The sequence below is a fragment of the Lycium barbarum genome, chromosome 10, assembly GCF_019175385.1.
Source record: "Lycium barbarum isolate Lr01 chromosome 10, ASM1917538v2, whole genome shotgun sequence".
Classification (NCBI taxonomy): Eukaryota; Viridiplantae; Streptophyta; class Magnoliopsida; order Solanales; family Solanaceae; genus Lycium; species Lycium barbarum.
The window spans coordinates 89,510,717-89,527,872 of NC_083346.1; the positions used below are offsets into that span (position 1 = coordinate 89,510,717).

General features: G+C 34.2%; 1 long non-coding RNA gene across 1 annotated transcript; it reads left to right on the top strand.

The window, feature by feature from the left end:
- Window positions 1-4,968: 4,968 nt before the first annotated feature.
- Window positions 4,969-10,600, top strand: LOC132615638 (uncharacterized). The gene is made up of 3 exons (XR_009572780.1): window positions 4,969-5,413; window positions 9,224-9,411; window positions 10,168-10,600. It is a non-coding gene; the product is annotated as an uncharacterized LOC132615638 (long non-coding RNA).
- Window positions 10,601-17,156: the final 6,556 nt, after the last annotated feature.

The following is a 17,156-nucleotide window of genomic DNA, read 5'->3' on the forward strand; positions in this document are numbered from 1 at the left end:
TTCGCTAGGTCAAGAATACATTGCTGCTTTCTTTTTGCCTTATGCACGTTGCTGACCTTCCATGAAGGGAAAATACGTTGCTGCTCCCTCACTTTTCCTCTTATAGAAACGGTCCAAAAAAAAATGCTAAGGAATTGCTGTTTCATTTGATTATGAAGTAGCTCCTTCCATTATAAAATTAGAGGAGACAAATATATGTATAGTCTCCACATATCCATAACATTGCTGCCCTCACCTAATAAAATATAGGAACATAAATGTCAACTTTTTGCCCTTACACGTGTAAACCATCCTCTCACCTTTATGCCACAGCCCCCTTATGTGGCATGTATATAATTAAATTGCTGCCCACTTGTCCATGAAATATCTGGATTATGTCCACGTAATATTTATCCAATAATCTTAATTAATTTGGTAGTTCTCATCTCACAATTTAACTATGACCTGGATGAATTTAAATAAACTTAGGAGAGAATAACTCTTACCTTATATGCCAAGAACCACTCTTCTTCAATTTTACTTCTCTTCGAAGAAAGCCCGGATTCAACAACACGATGAAATAGAACAATGAGACCGAAGCGGTGCGTGAAATCCGAAATAAAATTGAACAACATAGTTGTGCACGTTCATGGAATAATGTTGATGTGTGCATATTTACACACTAATACGTTACTGCCTCCGTAGTAGAACGTAGTACCATTATTTTTTTGTTGGAAGGTATATAATTTATGTCAAAAGAGAGATGAAAACGTTGTTGAATTGAGAAAACAAAGCGAGGCCCTTTTCTTTTGTTTGCTGGTTCGTTCTTTTCCTTTAATGCAATATACGTATACAGCATCAATGCTGAAGCAAATTAAATTGTTTTGCTCTTTTTCATAAGTTATTCCAATATTTAATTGATTAAAAAATACCACCTCTTAAGCCTAGCTATAACGAGGATGACAAATGTCCCTCCCTAACTCTTCTACTAGCCACCTAAGTTAATTAGTAGCCTATTTGTCATGAAATTGGACGTGCTGCTCCTTGGACCAAATATTGGTCTTTATCCAATATTATTTATTAATGGTGATCATTCTCTTGTGAGACCCATGTCATTCAAGATATAGATTTATATTAACATTCTTACCCAAAGCAAATCTGCCACCAACTCATCCCATAAATTGTCACGTTCATGTGTTGTCCCTTTGCCACATGGATGAGGTTTTTCCACTCATCACTTATCCATAGATGTTATTTATTTTGTTGTCTTGTACTAAAATTTTTCATTATTACACACGTAATTAATTTCTTGATCTCAATTCACTTAAACATGAACCACTTTTAACATACTTCATATATTCATTATTATGCTCATATGACATGGCTATAGTCCATAGCCTCATTTGCCACACATAAAATATTATTTCCAGTCACCGTCGTCACACTTAAATCATTTCGGGACTTCATTCCTTGTATACACCGAGTTCTTGATTTTTATGCTTGAATATTATCGAATTCTCCGAGTTCGGGTAATTTTGCTCATATTGGACGATTCAATTTTCTAGTCCAAAAATACGGGATGTAACAATAATATACTAAGAGTAATATTTAGTTTATAATATTAATAAAGCTAGAAACAAGCGCATCTTTTAAAAATTAATTTTTTAAATAAATATATTATTAAATATGTTGGAAATTTAAATTTAATAATAGTACTCTAATAAGTTTGGGAAATAATTACTTACTGTGAAGAGTTGTGACCAATATAATAAAATTAAGAATAACAAAATATTTTAGGAATAAGGAAAATATATATTTATGTTAGATTAGCGGAAAAAACACCGAAAATAACTTAAAGCACTTTGTTGAGCCAATATACTCATAATAGCTAAAATTTAACCTATGTACACCGCGAAATTTTACGGCGAAGAATGTGCACCTGACTACCCGTATCCTAAGGTGGCTCCGCCCATGTTCTCGGTTCCTTCCCTCATAATTGGAATTCAGGGAAGAAAGCATATAAGAGGGGGTGGCAAATGGGTGGGTTTGGTTGGATTTGGTTTGGTTGAAAATGGTTTGAACAAAAACGGGTTGGGTTTGAAACCGCCCATATTTCATGTGGGTAAATATGGGTTGGGTGATAAATGGGTGGATTTGTTATGGGTTAGCCCATATTAGACAAGTGTAATATTATTTCAAATGTAATGTTTATAGTTTTTTTCTTTTCTTTTGTCAAGTTAAATTAATTTTTTCATATATTCATAAATGATATTTTGAAATAGAAATTTCGGGGGGGGGGGGGGGGGGGGGGGAAGAAATATTTTTCCATTTTTTATTAAATTTTATAAAAGTAAATTATATGAAATTGAAATTTGAGGGGGGTCATGGATGGGGTGGGGTGGGGGTAAGAATTTTTTTATAAAAGTAAAATATATGAAATTGAAACTTGTTGAGGTGGGAAGGTGTCGTGGAGGAGGTGGGTAGGGGGTGAGAAATGTTTTTTCCATTTTTTATAAAAATAAAATATATGAAATTGAAATTTGGGGGGGGGGGGGGGGGGGGGATGATGGGGAGTCGTGGAGGGCTATTTTCCATTTTTTATAAAGTAAAATATATGAAATTGAAATTTGCGGGGGTGGGGGGTAAGATTTTTTTTTTCCATTTTTTATAAAAATAAAATATATGAAATTGAAATTTGGGGGGGGGGGGGGGGGGGGATGGGGAGTCGTGGAGAGGGTGGGGGTATTTTCCATTTTTTATAAAAGTAAAATATATGAAATTTAAATTTGTGGAGGGGGGGTGCCGTGGAGGGGGTGGGTGGTGGGTAAGAATTGTTTTTCCATTTTATAAAAATAAAATATATGAAATTGAAATTTTGGGGGAGGGGGGGGGGGGATGGGGAGTCGTGGAGGGGGTGGGTGGTATTTTCCATTTTTTATAAAAGTAAAATATATGAAATTGAAATTTGGGGGGGGGGGGGGGGGGGAGTCGTGGAGGGGTGGTGGGTATTTTCCATGTTTATTGTGGAGGGGGTGGAGGTATTTTCCATTTTTTATAAAAGTTAAATATATGAAATTGAAATTTATGGGGGGGGGGGGGGGGGGGGATGGGGAGTCGTGGAGAGAGTGGGGGTATTTTCCATTTTTTTATAAAAGTAAAATATATGAAATTGAAATTTAGGGGGGGGGGGGGGATGATGGGAGTCGTGGAGGGGGTGGGAGTATTTTCTATTTTTTATAAAAGTAAAATATATAAAATATTTGTGCTAATTAATAAAAGTTCATTTTTAAAAAGTCAAACGTTCATTATTATTTTTCTTATTGGCTGAAATGTTAAATAATTCTATTATTATATATGATTTACTTTAACTAATTAAAAAAATAATTTAAACCATATTTTTAGTTCCAATCTCAGTTGTTATATGGTATTATAAATTATTTTTACCCTTGCCGCAAAATTAGAGCATTTGTAGGTTCAAGGGAGGTCAAATACCTCCGATCTCTACCATATATAAGTGTCAAAAGAGAATGAGAAGAAGCCCGAAAAAGATCTAGCAAAAAAGAATATAACCTTCAGTACGATAAACAGAACAAAATCATATTGAGGTCCTAATTGTAAAATTTTTGCATGATATGCTTCGAACATAGATTCACGTAGAATATCATGCCACCATACGACGATGGTATATATGGAAAATCTGGATCATTCGCAAAGTACAAAAGCAAATTATTTTACTTCTCTCATTATTATAAGTAAATAATATTTGGTTGTTTTAAGAAGAAGATTTCCTACAAATTGACATAGCAATTGTTGAGTAGCTACTGACGCAATAATAGATGTTGAGTTATAGTGATGTTTTGATGATTTATGAGGATTTGGAATTCGACTTTGTGGAATCCTTACCATAAAGTGAATACATGAAATTAGCATTAATTAAAGTAGGAGAACGAATAGCCGACACACATACAAGGAAATAAGGAAGATCCAAGTTAAACAAGGATTGGTTTCTGGTATAATTAATGAAATCAATACTTGATTGGATTCAAGGGTGACAACTAATTCTACATATACACAACATGAACAAGCTTTGGAGCTTAACCAGAATCACAAAATTTAAAATCAAGTAATGTACGTCGAAATAATTAAAACTCATATAATTAAGTTAGAATTAAAGAAAAAAAGAGTTCACACGTTTAATTAATTAAATTAATATGTGCCCTGACATGTATTTATCCTCTTTGGAAGGTTTTTCATAGTTAGTGACTTCTTAATTAATTGACATGTATTTATCTGTTACATCCCATATTTTCGTGCATTGGAAAGCGTGCGAGTTAAATGACACTACTAACAGAAACGTGGTTATCCCCCAAGCTTATAGGTGATTAGAGTGATGGTACATATGCGTTGGAAATGTTAGAAGTTAAACAAATTGAAGAAAATAAGTTTCGTCGAGGTTCGAAATTTATTTGAATGAAATACGGTCCAAGCTATAATACCCTATATTTTTGGACTAGAAAATTGGACAGTCCAACATGAGAAAATTTACCCGAGCCCGAAGGATTTTGTCATATTCAAGCATGAAAATTAAGAACTCGGTGTATACAAGGAACGAAGCCCCGAAATGATTTAAGACAAAAAAATGTGATGGCGATGATTGAAAATAATATTTTTATGTGTGGCAAATGAGACTATGGACTAATGCAATATCTTATGATTATGATAATAAGCATATGAAGTATGTTAAAAGTGGTTCATGTTTAAGTGGATCGATATCAAGAAATTAATTATGCGGGTAAATTATTAATTGTCGGATTGTAAGTGGAGTACTATGATTTGTTGGTGATAAAATTGGTATTTCCAAAGATGGATATTTAAAGAGGTATCATTTTCATAATAGTGATATAATGAATGATATGGATAAAGATCAATGTAGTCCATTGGCTATTTACGTGTATTACTTATGACCACACATGAAGAGGTTTAAATTAATCCAAAGTGGCTAACTAAGTAATGTAGGAAGGTTACACATGTCATTTGGATCACAATATTAAGCAATTTGTTTACTTTGGGAGAAACTTCAATTTGAAGGAACCCAAAACGTCCAGCAACATTATTACATGGAAATTTTTATATGCAGTTCGTTCACATTCAAGTCCTAAAAAGAGATGTTTGTGAAATTTCCCCCTTCCCCTTCGTTTGTATCTCGTGGAGTACCAGCAAGTAGTTGAAGGTTTCATTTTCATAAATTTCCCTCCAGTTTAGTGAATTCTAGATCAAACATAGTGGTGTTTCTCCATCAATTTCATAGCTATATCATTGGTTTCTCCCGAATCCTACCAAGCTGGAAATTACTTCGTGGTGAAGTCAAATGAAGATAAGCTTGACTTGTGAAGTAGGCTGGTCTTGCCATCTCGGTTGAAAGGTCGACTTAAAGGTATATTTAAATTCATCCAGGTCATAATTATCGTGGGACGAGAATTACGAAAACTATATCAGAAATTGGATAAATTGTTACTATTATCATGTGGGTTGTTTGGTGGTTGTTATGAATTATTTTGTGGGCTGAATATCGTGGGATTGGCTGTAGTTGTTGTTGTTATGTTTGTTGTTATACTATATATACACGGAAATAAAGAAGTGTATACAAGCATCGGTATAGGAATTTATATTGGGCTGTTTTGGAAGTGATTTAAGAATGGATTTGATTCTATTTGGGCATGTATTTATTGATATTGATGTTAGTATTAGGATTGATATTTTGGCTAAATTGGAATCATGAGGATTATTAAGTTTTTAAGGAAGATGCTACCCGAATATCGTTAGATTTCTAAGTAATTAAGAATTGGTTTGAAAGAGTATCCTAATTTGATTATTGGCATATTTGGTATTGTTTGTAGATTGGTGAAGCCCGAGACCTAAGTTATAGTTAACTTGCGAAGCGACAAGGAATGTAAAACTAACCCTTCCTTCTTTCTTTGTGGCATGATCTTTATGAAACAAACAGACGATGTATATATATATGACTCCAAAGAACTCCTATTCTTAGAGCCACTAGGATGGCTAATGTTCTTGATTTTCAGAAACTATTTTATTATGTCTTGATACGTGTATATGATTCCAGAAGTTCTATTTTCATATAATCCGTAGTGACATTCGAAAGGTATTTGATATGACTATTGTCTTGGTTTTCAAATGATGGTTCGTTTTGATTATTCTATTGAGTCTCAGATATGATTTAATTTGCATATGGTTTCTCACTACTCTGCTCGTGCATGCCTCAATATGTTACACCCCGTAAGAGTCTGTGCTATTTTAATTAAGACAAGAAAGGATGAGTTAAGAAAGTTCAAGGAAAGTTAATCGAGTTAGTAAAAATATCGTTATATATATGGTTGCCTTAAGTATCCCGAGGTGACATCGTAACCTAAAGGATTTGAAATCGCGTTATGAGCGTATATGAGGTAATGTGAGTGCCCTTTTAAAGTATTTGAGATTATTAGTAATGATATAGAAGATGGATAAAAGATATGAATATATTTTTGCGATTGGAGTTTCGTCGAAGCTTCGTAAGTTCTCCAGTTACGTTTAAGGTTATGGTGATTCTCTGGACCCTTCGAGACGTGTATGGATTGTTATGTATGTATATGGGTATGTATATGTATGTATAAGAGGTTACATGAGAGTTGGAAGAGGATTAGAAGATAAACGAATCTAAACAAAATGAATCGGAACAACTTCAGTAAAATCTCGGACCAGAGTTTTAGCCCATATTGTTGGGGGCATATCTCCTAGTATATGAGGAGTTTTAAGGTGTTTCAAAAGCCTAAAATGAAGTTCATCGAGTCTAGTTTCCAACGCAACAAACCGCTCAGCAAAATGATATTTGGATAAGGAAATATGGATGATGCAATTTGGGCTGGCAGGGCAGCAAGTTTGGACCCGACCCAAACACTAATGTTTCGGCCCATGAGGCCCATTAACGTTAATATATATGGCAAATTCACTTGAGGGCTGATCATTTTCAGCTAATATCCTCCAAAAACATTAGAGAGAGAGAGAGAGAGAGAGAGAGAGAGAGAGAGAGAGAGATCCTAGGCTAAGGAAGCCATTTTGATCAAAATCCGAGCTCCGAATCCCGAAGCTCATGAAGAGAAAAACGTTGTACGTTGCGTTGCCTTCAATTTGAGATAAATATTGGTCTTGGGGGATGAAATTTTCGTGGTGGAGCTTCTGATAAGGTATTTATAAAATTCCTTTTATGTTATTATAGTGGTTATTTAGAGTTTTAACGAATTAGAACGGAGAAAACAACATTATAAACTCGTTTGTTGTTTTGTTGAAATTTATGGGTGAGGGGCTGTTTTAATTGAAATTGATGGACTGATTTGAATTAATATTTTGGTTGTTGTAATCATGGATATGTGAGGAGAGTGAAGGAATTTAATGGTTAGAGTTGGAGTTAAATTGTTGTGGGTTGTTGTAAGGTTTATAGAGATAATAATGTGGTTTTATTGCACATGAGTAGACGATGTGTCGAGTGGCTGCTGTTGTATTTCCCTGAAATTTTCTGAAAATATTGCATGAAATAAGGTATAAGAAGTGCATATGGGCTGCTTGGTGTATTGCAAGTGTTCGTTAGAATTTCGGGCATCGTTATGTTACAGTTGGGGGCTGTTTTGATATGTTGTTGTTCTTGTTGAAATAAAAGAATTGAAGATATGGTTGTGTCCATATGTTATTGTTGGTATTTTTGTGTCAACAGGAGAGCAATTGAAAATTCGGATAGACGAGTTTATAGGGGAAATGCTGCCCAAATTTTTGTAGACAAGTGATGAGTTAAAGATTGAATACCAAAAGCCTTATAGTTAACAATTGGTAACAATGACCATTTGTAGGTTTTGGGCGAAACGGAGATTGAGTTTGGACAAGCGTGAGTAGCGCGAAAGGTATGTAAAGCTTATCCTTTCCTTCTTTGGCATGCCCTAGGTCCACTAGGTTGAGATTTCGGCCTCGGGGACCATCCTGCTCATCGTAACCCGAGATTAGTTTTCGTTACTATTCATTCAATAGAATTGAATTATAAAAGGTGCATTTTACTAGAAAAGTGGTTGGACTTCCAAAACGTTTACAAATGTAACCCGATCGTTCTAAAACTTTCCTGGATGACTCCGTAGAGTCTAATGGGCGTGATTCTCGTCCGCCGCCTCGACTTGGCCCGAGGTGGGCCCGCTATCCCCGATGCCTCTCTTATTGTTTTGTTTGTCTTATTCCCGTACGGTAAGTCAAGGGAACTCATGGTTATTGTTTCGACTACTAAACGAGAGATATTTTATCTATCCCGAGACGGATTTTAATGATTATAGATCCAATTGTGGGGACCGAAACCCTGACATGTGATGTACGGCTTTAGCCAATGTACTCTTGTCCGGAGTTCGCAGGTAACTCCTGGTTATTATGCTGTTCACTATATGATAGGTGTTATGACCACCTTCATGAGCATTATAAAATGTTTTTGACATCTAAAGCGTTTTTAAAAATCTTACCCTGAGATTCTGGACAAACTACTTATTTTCTTTATTTTCCGATATACGATTTTGGTATACCTGAGTCCTGTGTGATGCATGATCCTGGCATGTGTGATTATGTTTGGAAAGTGATAATTTGGCATTTTGTCTGGTTATCTTCTGTGTTACCGAGTCCCGGGCCGGTTATGTGAATATGCGCATATGTGATATTGGCCGTTGGACCCTCGACCGCGGCGTGCCCGACATTGACTGCTGGACCCTTGACCGCGTCATGCCGGACGTGTGGCATTGACTGCTGGACCCTTGACCGCGTCTGCCGCACTTGTGATTATGCCGACATAGACCGCTGGACCCTTGACCGCGGTATGTCGAACTTGTGATAGAAAACCGCTGGATACTTGACCGCGGTATGTGTGATTGTGACCGCTGGACTTATGGCCGCGGAAATTGTGCGTTGATTCTTCTATGTGTGTGAAACAAAGATGTTTTACAAAAGAAAGCAAACATTTTGTCATCCCGATTGCCGTGTTGATTTCTCCGGAACTTCTTTTGCCTGTTGTACGCCGGATACGACTCCTTAGTATGCTGGCTATTGTGCTCGCTTTCTATATATCGTATTTCAGTTGTGACTTTGCTTTCTGTGTTGTATGCTTTACATACTCAGTACATATTTCGTACTGACCCCCTCTTTTCGGGGGGCTGCGTTTCACGCCGCGCAGGTACTCCCAGGTGAGTTGAAGACAGTATAGAAGATGTTCCAGTGCAGATGGCAAGCTCCATTTGTTCCCGGAGTGCTGCCGAGTCAGAGTTGGTATGTTATGCTTTCTGGATTACGTTAGAGACTTTGCAGACAGCGTCGTGGGTATTGGTTGTCAGTCTGTAAGCGGCTCCGTCAGCCAAAATGTCGGTATGTGTTATGTACTGAATTTTGTATGATTATTGATTCGTTATGCTTGGAAGCTACGTGAAAGAATATTTCTGGAAAAAAAAATTTACGATGTATTTCATCTCATTTGATTTGAAAAGTTTGACATGATTTTATGTACAGCAAGAGTCTGAGGGTTCGCTCGGCCCTAGGTAAGGGTCGGGTGCCCATCACACCCTAGCGGAATTAGGGTGTGACACAATATGTCTTTCACCGAGTCCCGGGCCGGGTATGTTTTTGTGCACAGCTTCACTGCATTGTTCACCGAGTCCCTCACTAGAGGGCCGGGACACGTTATATGTATATGTATATGATGATAAGATGACATGATGATATGATGATACGGTAATGGCGGCCAGGATGGCATATGATGACTTTATTCACCGAGTCCCTCACTAGAGGGTCGGGACACGATATATATATATGCATGATGATGATATGATTTTATTTACCAAGTCCCTCACTATAGGGCCGGGACATGTTATATATATACATATGTACAGGATGATTACCTAATTATGTCACTACGTCCCATAACGGGTTGAGTATGATATATGATACTGACATGCATGAATTATGTTTCAAAGGCAAAGTGTTTTGGTATTCTGAACATTGTACTTGTTCCCTGTACTCCTTATTTCAGTTATGATCCTGTTACTGTATTTCATGCTTTACATGCTCAGTACATATTCCGTACTGACCCCCCTTTCTTCGGGGGGCTGCGTTTCATGCCCGCAGGTTCAGATACACGTTTTGGTGAACCGCCGGCTTAGGATTTTTCCTTCTGCTATCTTGGAGAGTTCCGTTGTTCCGGAGCCCAGACTTTGGTATAGATCCTTTTTGATCTAAATATATGCATATGTTGTTCGAGGGTACGACGGGGCCCTGTCCCGTCATATTTCTCTGTTGAAACTCTTAGAGGTCTGTGGACATGTATGTGGGTTGTATTCAGATGTGGTCAGTTGTGTACATGATCATTTTGCGTGTTCTATCGCTGTAGCAGCCTTGTCGGTGTGCTTGTGTTATTGTGTCGTAGTGGCAGCCTTGTCTGCTTGCGTAATGTTTTGATGTGCAGAGGCAGCCTTGTCGGCTTATGTACTGCGTTATCTGTTGATAGTTGTGACTCCTCAGGAGACAGATTGCTGGATATATATATTTATGTGACAGCTCCGAGACTATGTTTTGGTCTTTATAAAGTCCATGTTATGTTTAGTCGTGGATTGATCATATAGCTAACAGGTGTGTATACGAGTGTCCAGCTGGGCACTAGTCACGGCATACGGGGTTGGGTCGTGACATTATCCTCTTTAAAAGTTTTTTCATAGTTCTTAATTAATTACCTTCAGTTGGTTTTAAATAATCTATTTAGGTGTAGGATTTAAATAAATTTGCCTTTGAACTTTGTGAATGATCCGAATTGGTCCTTGAAATCACCAGTCAAAATTCATCTCTGCTTCAGTTAACCCATAATAAGAGTAAGTTGAGCCATTTTGATAAACGACGAGGGTAAAAACGAGATATATATATTTTTAACGGAAGGTAATTTTTCTTTAAAATATATAGTCCAGGGGCAATTTGAACATTTATCCTAAAAAGAGTGATGAATAATTTCAAAAGAATTAGATTTCCAACATTAGGTGTAAATGTCAGTAATTAGCGACTAATAATATGATATTTTGCAACAATTGTCATAATGTATTCGACATTTGTATCAAATGTCATATTTTTAATGACATTTTCGCCAAATGGCGTTAAAAACAATGACATTTTGCAACAAATGTCATAAGATACTCGACATTTATATCAAATGTCATATTTTTAATGACATTTTTGCCAAATATCGTTTAGAACAACAACATTTTGTAACAAATGTCATAATATACTCGACATTTATATCAAATGTCATATTTTTAATGACATTTTCGCCAAATGTCGTTCAAAACAATGACATTTTGCAACAAATGTCATAATAAATTTGACATTTGTATCAAATGTCATTGTTTTAACGACATTTTCGCTAAATGTCGCGAAAAACACCGATGTTTTTCAACAAATGTTGTTGATTTCGCGACATTTGGACCAAATGTGGTTGTTTTTGCGACATTTGACATCAAATGTCATTGTTTTAGCGACATTTGGCATTAAATGTCATTGTTTTTATGACATTTGGACCAAATATCGGTGTTTTTATGACATTTGGCATCAAATGTCGTTGTTTTTACGACATTTGTTCATAAATGTCACGAAATTCCTTATTTCCCGACATTTATTGCAAATGTCACAAAAAAATGTTGTGGTATCTCTACTTTCTTGTAGTGATAAGTAAAAAGATATACAGATAAATTAATTATTTATTTGATGACTTTTTTCATTAAAAGTAAATAAACAATTAGTGCATAATAAATACCATATAGCATGTAGTAGTTAATAGTATATATCCTTAAAAAATGTAGGCATGTCAGTATTCACCTGTCAAAATATGATACTCTCCCCATCTCATAGGCCATAATAAATGTCATCTTAGCCAAAAACACACATATTAAGAAAGTAATAATACAATGTGAAGTTTATTAAATTACCCCTATATAATAAAAATAAATTACTTTTTCCTCTTGGTTAGAGAATGCACAAATAATAATCCTTTTGACATTGGGAATCCAACAATATCAAGTTACTATGTGGCTTTTCTAATTAGATGTTACTTTAACTTGTCATTTTTTTTTCTAAGGGTAGAGTTGGAAAAAACTAGTCAATTTACGTCTTGATTTCCTAAGGTGACACTTATTATGTGACAAATTGTTTTAGCTAAAGTGACACTTATTATAAGACGAAGGAAGTAATTTACGTTGTACTCATTTAATTTCTCGTGTAGAAGACGTGCAAGGTCATGTATTTGTGCCTTTAAAAATGTTTCCTGTGGCTGTCATCAATAACAAATAATTAAGAAATGATATTTGCGTCGCTATTATTGAATTATCAATTAGCATTATTATTTGGCTCTTAGAACTATTATTCTTGGTTCTTCCTTCTTGTAAGACAAACGTGATTGCTATGTTCACTATTATTAATATTAATCTTCTTTCTTGGTTAATAAAAGCCAAAGAGACAGATGTGAGGGAATTATTGAAAGAATTCTTGAGGATCAACTAAAACATTCACGAGCTAAATAGTTTTCACCAATAAAAGTTGTGGTGGAGTAGCAAGTACTTCATTCTAAACTAGAGGTCTCTGATTCGAGTCTTTTCAAGTATGAATCGTCTATATTAAGGAGCGTTTGCCCCCAATATGTAATTTTCTTGAGTGAATCCAAATTCAATCGGATTCCAATAGAGGTACTGGGCACTGAACGGTGGAAAACCAAAAAAAATTATAGTTTTGTTTCTTGTCTTGCTATCTAGCAGCCTTAGCCTGATACAACTGAACTGGCCAAGTGTCCAACTGTCAATAATTCAGTGCACAAATTATCATCAGCTTGTATACAAAAAAAGTATCACATGTTTTAGCTCTTTATGGAATGGTGGGATTCGAATAGAACTAGTTTCCTTTGGGCAGTTGTGGGCTAGCTGGAATTCATCAAAAGTCACAATGGGATGCGAGTATTCTACAATAATATTTCATGTGAAATGAACTGCCTTGATTGATTGTGACCAATAAATTATATACAAATACCTTCGATGCACCAAATAGCATTTAAACCTAAATTCTGTGGTTACTTCGGATGGGTTCGGTACGGAGGAAAATATATATTTTTCGATTTTTTCATATTCGGTTGGTCAAAAAATTTTAAAAATATTTTCTCTAGTAAAATGAGTTCCTTGCAATGAGGAGAATGACTTCCTAGTGAAAGTAGAGAAAACAAGTTTCACAAATTGACATACCACATTGATTATGTCCTCTTCACCCTCCAACACACCTCATCTTCACCCCCATCCAGTGGCGGAGCCAGGATTTGCGATAAAGAGGTTCAAATATGAAAAAGTAAACACACGAAAAAGTTCAAGGGGGTTCAACATCTACTATCTATACGTAAAGATAATTTTAATTGTGTATAAACAGTGTAATTTTCCGCCAAAGGAGTTCGGATGAACCCCCTTAGTCGTATGTGGCTCCGCCCCTGCCCCCACCCCCTAACCTCCCTCCCCGCCACCCCACACCCCACACCCCTATTCCCCAATCCCACCTCCCATAGTAGTTGTCTAGATGATATATAAATGCTTAAAAATTCTTACGTACCGAATATAAAAAAAAAATAAGTAAGAAACTCATTTTTCTGAAATATTATTCCAACCAGACATTTTCTTTTTTTCTTTTACCTCTTTATGCAAAAGAACCAAATCATGTGACGGAAATGTTTCAAAACTTGTGAAGATGTCATTTATCCGTTGCTCTTTTATATGCTTAATTTACTTATACCAAGTAAACATATACTTTTTCTCTCCCAAATATGTGATACTTATATTTTTTTATGTTATATTTTACTTTTTTATAACAATATTCTACCTATAATAGTGACATTTATTATAGCGGTTTTGTAAAATTACCTCTCTATAACAGTCATACTCAAATATTGTGTAATTATATTTTGGGGTGAGATAGAAGAGTCAAATGTTAACCTCTTAGACGCCCTTCAAGGGAAAGCTATTGAATTCCATTTTGCTGAAAGTTTGGATAAAATTCTTCGTCAATTCAAGCGTTATATTATCACAAAGAGACTGGAATTTACGAAATAACCTACAATTGTAGAATTCTTACGTCAAACTCTAAATATTTAAATTCTCAATTAATTTTCAATGCATATGTTCCTTAGATTTTAATTCTTTATCGGTATGGTACAGCTAGTTATGGATTTATTAGTAATTTATTAGTCTTTTCAATTATTAATTAATGAGATATGTAAAATCAATTGAGGTTTTAAAATAAACAAGTGTATTGTTTTCATTTATAACATAAAAAGTACAAAACATAATTGTTTGCGTACTTATGTTTATAATAGCTAAATGAGATCTAAACATCAAATGTCAGTATACATACATAACAACACCTCACAATAGCAGCCATGAAAAACACTACCATTATAGAGAGGTTTGATTGTATGTCCCAAAAAGCATAACACTGTTTTCTATCTAGAAATAATTTAACTTTAAATTTTTCATTTTACCTTTTATGATATGAGTTATAGCGACATAAAATGTCTAAGGCTTATTGTAGATCACAAATTTTAAACGTCTTTCTCTATTAAATTTTATGTTCAATCAAGTGGTGCCATATAAATTGGGTCGGAGGAAGTATTATTATTTTTTTGGCTCAAATATTACACTAATTGTTTTGGCCAACTGAATTTATTTCTAAATGCTTGACATCTTAGAAAAAACAAAAATCATTTAGTTTTATGAAATAGTGACATCTTAGAAAAAACAAAAATCATTTAGTTTTATGAAATAATCATAAAAATACAAGACTACAAGAGATGTACAAGCTTATCCGAGCTTCAAAACACAATTTGAATGACATTTAACCGAAATTAAGGGTCGGAGTTATTACACCTAGATACATGTATAAGAAAAATTTACTTTGTTTTATCTTCTAACAACTCTAAAACATCTGCATATTTCTTCGAGATAGTATTTAATTACACTAGGTCATTCTACTAAATATCAATGATATTTTCGGAAAATCAAGTTTACTTTTGTTTTCATAATATAAAGGGATATACAAAAATATACAAGAGGATATACGAGAATACACATGGGTATATATATACAAATATACCTTAGGATATTACTTTACTACTACTTAGAAGAGGGAGTTTGGTCGTCCCTCTTCGTCGTAGTTGATGGGCCCCATAAAACAAAAACTTTTGGGCCCTATATTAAACAGGCCATAAAAAAAAATTGTAAAAAAAAAAAATTGTGAATTCCATATATATTAAACAACAACTAATATTTTTAAAAAAGTGGGCCCCATATTAAACACCATGCGTATTCGTAGCAAACACTAATATAATAAAGTTTTAAATACGGAGCATAAACTAAAAAATTGTGGATCCCATATATATTAAACAACAACTAATATTTAAAAAAAAAGTGGGCCCCATATTAAACACCATGCGTATTCGTAGCAAACACTAATATAATAAAGTTTTAAATACGGAGCATAAACTATAATGTTATATTAGTCGTATTTTGAACATAGTATCCCATATTGACAAAATCAAGCAACATATAAAAAAAAAAAAAAGGTGTAGACTTTGTATTCTTAGCAAACACTAATATAATAAAGTTTTAGATACGGAGCACAAATTACAATGTTATATCAATCGTGTTTTGAACATAGTACATATAAATACGAACATAATATCCCATATTGACAAAATCAAGCAACATATAAAAAAAAAAAAAAAAAAAAAAGTGCAGACTTTGCATTCTTAGCAAACACTAATATAATAAAGTTTTAGATACGGAGCACAAATTACAATGTTATATCAATCGTGTTTTGAACATAATACATATAAAAAAAAAAAAAAAAAAAATTGGGCCCCATATTAAACAAGCCCATAAAAAAAATGTAAAAAAAAAAAATATGGGCCCCATATATATTAAACAACAACTAATATTAAAAACAAATGTAGTCCCCATATTAAACACCATCCAGTATTAAAAAAAAAAGGTAGAACCCACCACATCCAAACTCACGGGAAAAAAAAAGTGAACCCCATATTAACAAAATCAAGTAATACTAAAAAAAAAAGTGAATCCCATTTTAAAAAAACAAACAACGTTAAAAAAAATTGTGGGTCCCATATTAAATATCGTGCGTATTCGTAGCAAACACTAATATAATAAATTTTTAAATACGGAGCACAAACTACAATGTTATATTAATCGTGTTTTGAACATAGTATCCCATATTGACAAAATCAAGTAATATATATATATATATATATAAAAATGAATCCCATATTAAAAAAATAAACAATGTCAAAAAAACAAAAAAGTGCAGACTTTGTATTCTTAACAAACACTAATATAATAAAGTTTTAGATACGAAGCACAAATTACAATGTTGTATCAATCGTGTTTTGAACATAGTATATATAAAAAAAAAAAAAATTGGGCCTCATATTAAACAGGCCCATTAAAAACAAATTGTCGGCCCTATATATATTAAACAACAACTAATATTAAAAAAAAATGTGCGCCCCATATTAAACACCATGCAGTATTAAAAAAAAAAAAAAGTGGAACCCACCACATCCAAACTCACGGGAAAAAAAACGTGAACCTCATATTAACAAAATCAAGCAATATTAAAAAAAAAAAATCGTGAGCCCCATATTAAACACCGTGGGTATTCGTAGCAAACACTAATATAATAAAGTTTTAAATACAGAGCACAAATTATAATGTTATATTAATCGTGTTTTGAACATAGTATCCCATATTGACAAAATCAAGCAATATATATATATATATATATAAAAAAATGAATCCCACATTGTGGGCCCCATATTAAACACTATCCAGTATTAAAAAAAAATGGAACCCACCACATCCAAACTCACTGGAAAAAAAAAGTGAACCCCATATTAACAAAATCAAGCAATATTGAAAAAAAAAAGTGAATCCCATATTTAAAAAATAAACAATGTTAAAAAAAAATGTGGGCCCCATATTAAACACCATGCGTATTCGTAGCAAACACTAATATAATAAAGTTTTAAATACGGA